The 9,430-nt window shown below is 28.8% G+C and overlaps 1 pseudogene; it reads left to right on the forward strand.

Moving 5' to 3' along the window:
- The first annotated feature begins 7,155 nt into the window (after positions 1–7,155).
- LOC114175871 (monolignol oxidoreductase AtBBE-like 13 pseudogene) lies at positions 7,156–9,102 on the forward strand (annotated as a pseudogene).
- The last annotated feature ends 328 nt before the right edge of the window (positions 9,103–9,430 follow it).

Genomic DNA, 9,430 nt, shown 5'->3' on the forward strand with positions numbered 1-9,430 from the left:
TCATTTAACATTAAAGTAACATGGCAGCTTTCTTTTAAATATACTTTTGTTAACTTAATAATTGTATTTGTTCCTGGGTAATATTAGTGACATTTTACCGTATAAGATAGTAACAGACTGAGTCAATCTAAAAGAACATGGTTTAACAAATTTAATAGCCTAAATAAATGGTTTAAATCAAACGTAGTTTATTTATACTCTATAACTATAAGTCCTTAAAATTCAACAAAGGTTAAAAACAGATAATGAATAAGAAATTTCTAAAATTAAAATTATAAACAAAACAATTCTAAAGCAAATTTATTTAGAAAAATAATAAATAAACTGCTGGACAAGGGATTTCATATTTAATATAAAAATTAATTAGTGATTAAACTAAACCAAAAAAGTAGAAAAAAGTTATGTTTTAATCTTTCTTCTATATGTTTATTCTTGTTTAAACATCAAGTTCTCTGATATAAAAGGATCAATTATGTCATGATTTTAATTTAAAAATTGTCTTGATGAATTAGACTATGGATTAATATTAGTCTGATTTTAGTCTATGTAAGATGTTGTGGAGAGTTAAGAAATCATCTCAAGTCTTTTAAGACATTATTATTAAGGTGAATAATCACATCGGATATTGTATAAATATTATATTTTTTTAGAATTTGATAACCCGTCAAAATTTTAGTTCTAAAAGATATTCTGATAAATTACAGTTATAATATAAAATATAAAGCAATATTATAAAACCTTTCCTCTTACTGTCTTAATATGTTCTAAACACCATTGTTTGTTTTCCACGTAATAACAAAACATACTTGAAAATATAACAAGACTTCTAAAATACTAATGAACCACCCAAATCAACAAAAGCACAAATGTTTCGTAAGTGATAAAATTGATGAAACTATAAGATATTGAAAGATAACTTCAAATAATTAAGAATATAGATATTTTAGAGAAAAAAATTAATTGAATAAATTCATTTAATATAAATACCATTTCTCAATATTTTTCAACTGGTAGGAACTGATTGTAAAAATATGAGAAATGGTCGACTTCCAAAACAGAAAACAAAAATTAGAGAGGAAAATAATAATAAGAAAGAAAACATAAACAAAAAGATTTCCAACCTTATATTTTCACGTATGAATGATTTCATTTTAGATATTCTTAAAACAATTAATTGTTAAACAGTGAGAAAGCGATTAAATGCAAAATAGAGAATGTGAAAGGGAATAGATTAAAAATGAATAAAAAGTGTTTGAGTGAGAAGAAATTCAAAAAATAAAGAAAAACTAATTGATAAATGAATTAAAGTATATGAGAATTTATTAAATAATAACAAGTGAGTCTTATTTTATTTTATTTTTAATTCACCAAACAATAAACACTATTTTCACCATCCATATTTTCACTCTTTCTTATTTCATCCACAAAACATGATTGAAGATGACAAAATAGATTGCATTGATCTACTTAATTTCTAAAATGATGGAACATTATAGGTAATTCAAGCTTCTAACTACTCCATCCAACCATTATTTTTTTCATTTTTATAATATTAAATGTTCTTAGTTGTTTAAACTTAAATATATGTTTTTTCTAAAGTATTCTTTACAAATTCAAAAATAAATTTATCATTGTGGTTAGTTTTTCTATAAATTCAAATTCTCTAATATACTAAAAGACAAATTTATGTTGAAATCAAATTTTAACTAAATTGTGTAACATATTTTAGCTAACTTACTTAAAGTTAACAATTAAAATTAACTTCATGAAATAGAAAGAACTTAAACATTTTTTTTTTTCATTTCTAGGGTTAGCCTGCTAATTGCTAACCTATCTCTAGACAGATTAAAACATGATTTTCAATCATCATTAGAGGCCATATCATTCTATTCTAACCTATTTATATTATATTAATTTCAAGATGAACCAAATGAGATTGGACTCAGTTATTTATTTTCTTATGTATTATAAAAAGATAAAGATGAGAAATGTAAAGGGTGGTAGTTCAACTACCTCTATTCTTTATTATTTCCTTTTCTACGGAGTGTTGAATTCTTTCTGCCTTGTGGAGCGTGCCATATATTTTCTTTTTTCTATAGATATTTTCTTTAATCTAGGACTATTTATAAATTCACAAGTGTTGAAAATCATACCTATTAATATCTACTGTATTGATTCAAGTAATAATATTAAAAAAACATGATGTTTTTGTAAGGATTATAGGATAAATAATTAATTTTATTTAATCATATCACTAAGACATTATTTATATTTTTAAACCTATAATAAACTTAAAATGATCTAAGTTTGCTTTTGGAGTGTTTCTCTTACAAGGAATGAATAAATGCTTTACTTTTTAACTAAGTTTGCTTTTAGAGTGCTTTTACAAAGGAATGAATAGATTCTTTACTTTCTAACTCACTGGGCCAATGAATTTCCTTTATATTTCTTATTTTCTCCCTAATTTTCACTTTTTATCTTTTGGGGAAAGTATTAATTAAGGGTCCAGTCAACACGAGCTCCCATTAGTCAAAAGTCGTCTTATTATGTTTAAGTAAATGCACGTAAAGTGGATTTATAATGAAAATAACTCTGGTTAAAATCAAATTAAATTGAAGTAATTTATTTTGAAATATTTGTATTTTAAACATAACCAATTAGCAAAACTAAATATAGCTTTTTTATCCAGCACAACAACTACTTATAACATAACATCAATTCAAAAGTAATAATTTCGGACATAAATAAAATTTTTCAGTATGAAATTAACCATACAATTAATAGATAATAAAGATGATAAAAAAAATCATGTTAAGCCGAACATAATCTAAGAAATGCAATTTTTAGAATATTTTAACCAATAATAAAGGTTTTGTTTAAAATAGTGTGGGGGGTTTAACATTCTAATGCTATTGTAATTTATAATACATGCCAAAATTTAAAGGTCTTTAATTTAAATAAATTATGTTTTAACTGTATATACGTGAAAAAAAAAAGAGTTATAGATGCACGCAGGCTTGATAGGAAATATTATGTGAAACATTTGTTTAGATTGCGTAATTCTTTTTGAAAACACGTATATGTTATGTGAGATAGTTATATAAGTTTTATTTATGTTGAATAACAAAACAAACTTAATGATATGTTGAGTTACTAACAAAAGTGTTTTTACCACTAGAAACATAATGTAATTAATTCTCCAAATGAAAAAAAAAATTTATAGTACCATGTTTTTCAAATTGTTTTTCATATAGTTACACTGCAACTTAAAATTTTGTTGTATACGTTCAAAAACAACATATCATCTTGAATTGTGACTTCAAGGTTCAACACTGGGGAATATTTGTTACTTTAATTACTCTTGGAAAACGAGTATTAGAAAACTTGAGGATGGGTAAACGTTACGGAACGCAATGAACTAAAGTAAAAAACATGGTAATTGATTAGCGATGTGGACCATAAGACTATAACCCCGAAAGTGGTCCAGAAAATGGATTCAATTTACAAGAATTCTCTTTTTCTTTGACGCATCGTAAGATAGTGGTAGTTTTTATATGTTATTATTAATTCAAAAAATTACTTTAAGAGGTTAAAATTTGTAATGTCCCATTTAATAAAAAATATTATTAAATAAAATATTATATGTTCAAATATAAACGAGCAAACGAGATACAAGATCAACTATTACAATTATTTAAAAATTTAATTATACAAAATGTTTAAAGACATAGAATAACCTTAAAAGTAAATTATGAACATAAACAATATAGAGTTTCTCGAAATGATGTTAAAAGAAATGGATTGATCTATAACATCTACTTTAAACAGCAGTATCTCCCTCCACCTGATCATGAGGATAAACAAGTATCTCCATCTGCTCACATAAATTTTTGATTATAATTGCAAAAGAAAAGATTAACAAGAAAACAAAAACACAAAAAAAGGATAAGCTAGTGAAAATAAAATGAGCAAGTAATAATCAAGCCACTTTAAACAAAGTTAACATGTATTACCAAACATAGAAGATATACTAATTCAATTATCTTGATATATGTAATGAAATTGGATTTATTGGAAACTTGCACTTGTTGTGACCTCTACCGTTCTGTAGTGTCATTGCCAATGAGTTTCCTCCTACCACACACAAAGTTAATCCATGATCATCTAAGGCCATTATTCTACCTTAGACTAGGATTTTCTACTACTCTCACCACATGAACCATTCTACTCTATGTGAATACATAAACATTATGCTCACCTTTTTTTTTTCGAATCAAGCTCTATGCTTTAGACAGTCTCTTTGGAAATGTCCAGACTTCTCGCAAAAATGAAATTTGTCATTTTTCTTCTGGATTTGGTTGAAGACTTGTCAATTTTCTTTCCAACTCCTTGATTCCTTACATAATGAACAAAGTGGCTTCATACGTCATTAAGTTTGGTCTCCTCCTAAACTTGCATATTGTGCAATTCATACACGTTCCACTTGTCTTTTATGGTGTTATAGTTCCATCTAAAACAGACCATACTTAGACGATAGTGAGTTCAAAATGAACTGCATGAGCAAACATTCATCCACTCACTGCCACTCCTAGAGACTTGAGTCTTGTTGCAATGTTTGTCACCTCGATCATGTGCTCATGTATAGTACATGAACCATCAAACTTCATGGTTGTCAAGGTACTCATTAATGTCCCAATGAAGGACTTGTTAGCAGTTTGAGAGAGCTCTTCCACAATTTCATAAACTGTAGCTCATTCTTAGTTTTAGAAATAACAAACTTAATGTTACTTGCTATGATCATTCATATAAAGATCAAGTTAAGTTCGTTTGACCTTTCTCAAACTTTAAAACGAGATTTCTCTTCATTGCTACTAGCATTAGTGATACTAGTCTGCGACTTTTCAACTTGAAAAGCCAAATCAAGATCCAACCCACTTAAGTGAAATTGGACTTGTTCACTTCACTTAGAGAAATTCGACCAATTAAATACTAGAATAAACATAGCAAACAAATGTAAAGATACTAGAACAAATCATGTAATTAACACATGCCTAACATTAATGCTTTAATCCAAAATTAAACATAAATACAGATTCATACATAATTAACCATTCTATGTAGACTAATGTTTTCTTTTAGGAGATCCACTACAAAAGAAACATAATTATACTAATCATTTTATAACATTAATGATAATTAAAATATGCATAAACTAAAATACTTACTACCTTTGGGTATATAAATAAAACTAGTCATATATTCAAACTTATCTATCATCATGTTCATTAATTATAAGAATAATTAATCAATTAGGCTATTCATAACCTATTATAATAATGAATTTTAATTAACATCCATATTATGCGTAATTGAAATCAATTCATCAGTAATTTAAAATCAAATAACTTTAAGATTTTACTCACTTTAATTGCTGCCAAGATTTGTGATGCTTGATTTCAAATAAATACATACTTTTAATTACTATAAATTATACATAATATTTTCATTAATATCATAACAAAAATACATAAAACTTAATTGCACATTCCTTTCAATTCAATTGAAATCTACGAGAAAAGACATTCACGTTCAATTAAGACATTTAGTTATCAAATCCCGTAACAGTACCTACAATTTTCCAAATAACACGGCTTCAAATCGCGTATTACCTAGCAAAATAACTCTAATTGAATTCCAATTGAAAAAAGAAATTCAAACTCATGCACCAAAATGAATGTCAATTTGACAGGAAATCAAAATTTTCGATTAATGCTTTCTATAACGCAATTGAAGACCAATTACACCTTATTAACGCGGTAACAATAAAAGGGTTTTTTTTTTATTCAATTCCGATTGGAATTGAACCTCATAAGGATACCGCAACAACATGACATCATGCATTACTGATTTTAATTTGCTAAGAAATGCTTTCAATCATAGGTAGCGGAATAATAAAATTCTTAAATCTTAAAATTAGAGTTCCTAAACAAATTTGCAAAAACATAAATAAAGTTAATTATGATAACTTTTTTATTTTATTTTTATTATGACTTTCTATAATAATGAATAAATCTTTATATTTTATTAAGTCACATTTAAATCTATCCTAATATTTCATATAAGTCATATAATTGTATTAATTCATCATTTAATTTTAACGTGCATATGATCGCATGATGCCTCAAATACATAGACAGACATGTTTGTCTCTTATTCTTTACAACAAAAACATTAACAAACATGTGGGGATTGCACATGACTAAAGGGTTATGCCTCTTCCTTTTATGGGATGAGGTAAAGTCCTCATTCTCAGATTTTTTGTATATGATAATGGGTTTATGTTTTTCAAATCAAAAGAATATGAAAAAGTTTATGTTCCGAATTTCATAATTAAGATTAGAACGTTCACCCCAAATCAATGCCAGCACTCTTCATATATGACGTATGTCTGAGATCAAGTATCCTTCAACAGTATCAGCATTAAAATTATAATTTTTTTTAATTTTTTTTAATTACACTACAAAACAAATAAAACTAACAATAAAATTATCAAAATTATCATAATAATAATAATAACAATAATAATAATTTTATTATTTTTATTATCACAAAAAAGTATGTATATATATAAATATAAATAAAGGAAATTTTTTATGATGTTCATATTTGTTTTTCAAATTTATCTTTTAAATAAATGTATTTCTAAACTAAAATTTTTCTTTTACAAATTTTAGCAGTTTTTTTTTTCTAATTTAACCGTTTTATTCAACATGATTATTTTTTTTTTCTAAAATTTAACTATTCTTTTAAACTAAAATAATTATTTATAATTTAAAAATTATTTAAAAAAACTAAAGGAAACTTAGAAAAATAGGTAAAATTAGTTAAATCTACTTTTAAAATATTATTTATTTTTTTAAAACAAGCTGAATTGTAATTTTACTAGTCATAATAATTAAAAAATATATTTACTAATAAAGGAAATGTATTTGTTAATAAATGTAATGAATAAATATGATAAATAAAATTGTATTTCCATCATCGTACTGAGGAGATGAGGAGATGAAAGGATGAAATATTTGGTTAGATTAATAAAAGGATAGCATAAATTGAATACTATAAGTAATGCTTAACTAAATGAGGCTCAATAGCTCCATTATATATTGAGCATTGGTGACAGAGTTCTTTGCCACAAAACAGAGAACACAAAACCATGGTTTCTCCAATCATACCCTTGTCACTTTTACTCCTCCTTCTACCACTTTCATTGGCTAATTCAGCTTCACTTAAACAAAGTTTTGTCCAATGTCTCAACTTGAATTCAGGCACAAAATATTCACCTGATTCATTAATTTACACCCCAAGCAATCCTTCGTTCACCAGCATCCTTGATACAACCGCACAGAACCTAAGGTGTTTGGTGCCTTCAGCACCAAAACCTGAGTTTATATTCACCCCCGACACTGATTCTCTTGTCCAAGCAGCAGTTATTTGCTCCAAGAAACTTGGGATACACTTCATTGTGCGAAGTGGAGGCCATGACTATGAGGGAATCTCTTATGTTTCTGAAATTGAGAGCCCCTTCATAATAATTGACCTGGTCAAGCTCCGTGGCATCAATGTTGATATCAAAAGCAACACTGCTTGGGTTCAAGCTGGTGCCACAACTGGTGAACTGTACTACAGAATATATGAAAAGAGTTCAGTTCATGGTTTCCCTGCAGGCCTTTGCACAAGCTTAGGCATCGGAGGGCACATTACAGGAGGAGCATATGGAAGCATGATGAGAAAGTATGGCCTTGGGGTGGATAACGTCATAGATGCTAAAATTGTTGATGCCAATGGCAGAATTCTTGACAGGAAAGCCATGGGAGAAGACCTATTTTGGGCAATAAGAGGAGGTGGAGGTGGAAGCTTTGGCATCCTTCTTTGGTGGAAGCTAAAGCTGGTTCCTGTGCCACCAACTGTGACTGTTTTTACAGTTACCAAAAGCCTTGAACAAGGTGCAACCAAGATTCTTCACAGATGGCAGGAAGTGGCTCCTTATATTGATGAAAACCTGTTCATCAGAGTCATCATTCAGCCATCAAGTGCTGCAAATAAGACTCACAGGACTGTCACAACTTCTTACAATGCTCTTTTTCTTGGTGGGGCAAGGACACTGCTCCAAATCATGAAGAAAAGCTTCCCTGAGTTGGATTTGACAAGAAAGGATTGCTTGGAAACTAGCTGGATCCATTCTGTGCTCTATATTGCAGGCTTTCCAAGTGGCACCCCTCCTGAAGTACTGCTCAAAGGAAAGCCAACATTCAAGAACTTCTTCAAGGCCAAATCAGATTTTGTGAGAAAACCAATACCAGAAACGGGTCTTGAAGGGCTGTGGCAAAGGCTTCTGATAGAAGATAGCCCCTTGATGATTTGGAACCCATATGGTGGAAAGATGAGCCAGTTCTCAGAATCTGAAACCCCATTTCCTCACAGAAATGGAACACTGTATAAAATTCAGTATCTGACTTTGTGGCAAGAGGGAGACAAGAATCCTGCAAAGCACGTAGATTGGATTAGGAAGCTTTACAACTACATGGATCCTTATGTTTCTAGCTTCCCAAGGGAAGCATATGTGAATTACAGGGACCTTGATTTGGGAGAAAACACCAAGAACAGCACAACCTATGAAAAGGCACGTTCTTGGGGCTATAGTTATTACAAGAACAACTACGAAAGGTTGGTAAGGATTAAGACTGAAGTGGATCCTCAAAACGTCTTCAGGCATGAGCAGAGTATCCCAACTCGTCGATTCTGATCACAAAAGCCCAAAAATGGGAAAGGCTTTGTGCTGCTACATTCTGTGGTATCCATAAATTTGTGAGAGGGTTAATAACTTACGTGCTAGTTTAGAGAAAGGAGACACAATACAATTATATTAGTTGCTTTGATTTTGGCCAAGTTAAAGTTGTGAGAAACAGATTTGTGTCTTTCTGATCTGTGTATTTCAGTATACTATGTCTGGTGGCTGAAGTGTTGTTTCTCTTGAATGCAAAAATAAATTCTTGGATGAGGAAAACGAATTTTTCTCACCGTGCCAGTTATTTTTGTTTACTATATCGATCAGTATCCAAAATTGTGGCTTCATCATTTCTATATGATCAACTGAATAATCACTTTATCATCTAAAAAGTTTTAAGAAACTGTTCAAATTAAAAGTTGTTCAGCCACTTAAAATAGCGTTTCACTGAATATATGGACTCAAATTTTAAAAGGTAAATATGATAGGAATTAGTGTTTTTATAATTAAGAATAAGATTTACATACATATTTGGTCCTATTTTCATTGTATTTGTTTAATTTGGTCATCATTTTCGTTGTGGGTTCAATTAGGTTCTTATTCTCGTCAAATTGAACAAAATTTGATGAAAATGGGGATCTAATT

Source organism: Vigna unguiculata, chromosome 3 (genome assembly GCF_037176805.1).
Source record: "Vigna unguiculata cultivar grain cowpea cultivar isolate G323 ecotype 2 chromosome 3, ASM3717680v1, whole genome shotgun sequence".
NCBI lineage: Eukaryota > Viridiplantae > Streptophyta > Magnoliopsida > Fabales > Fabaceae > Vigna > Vigna unguiculata.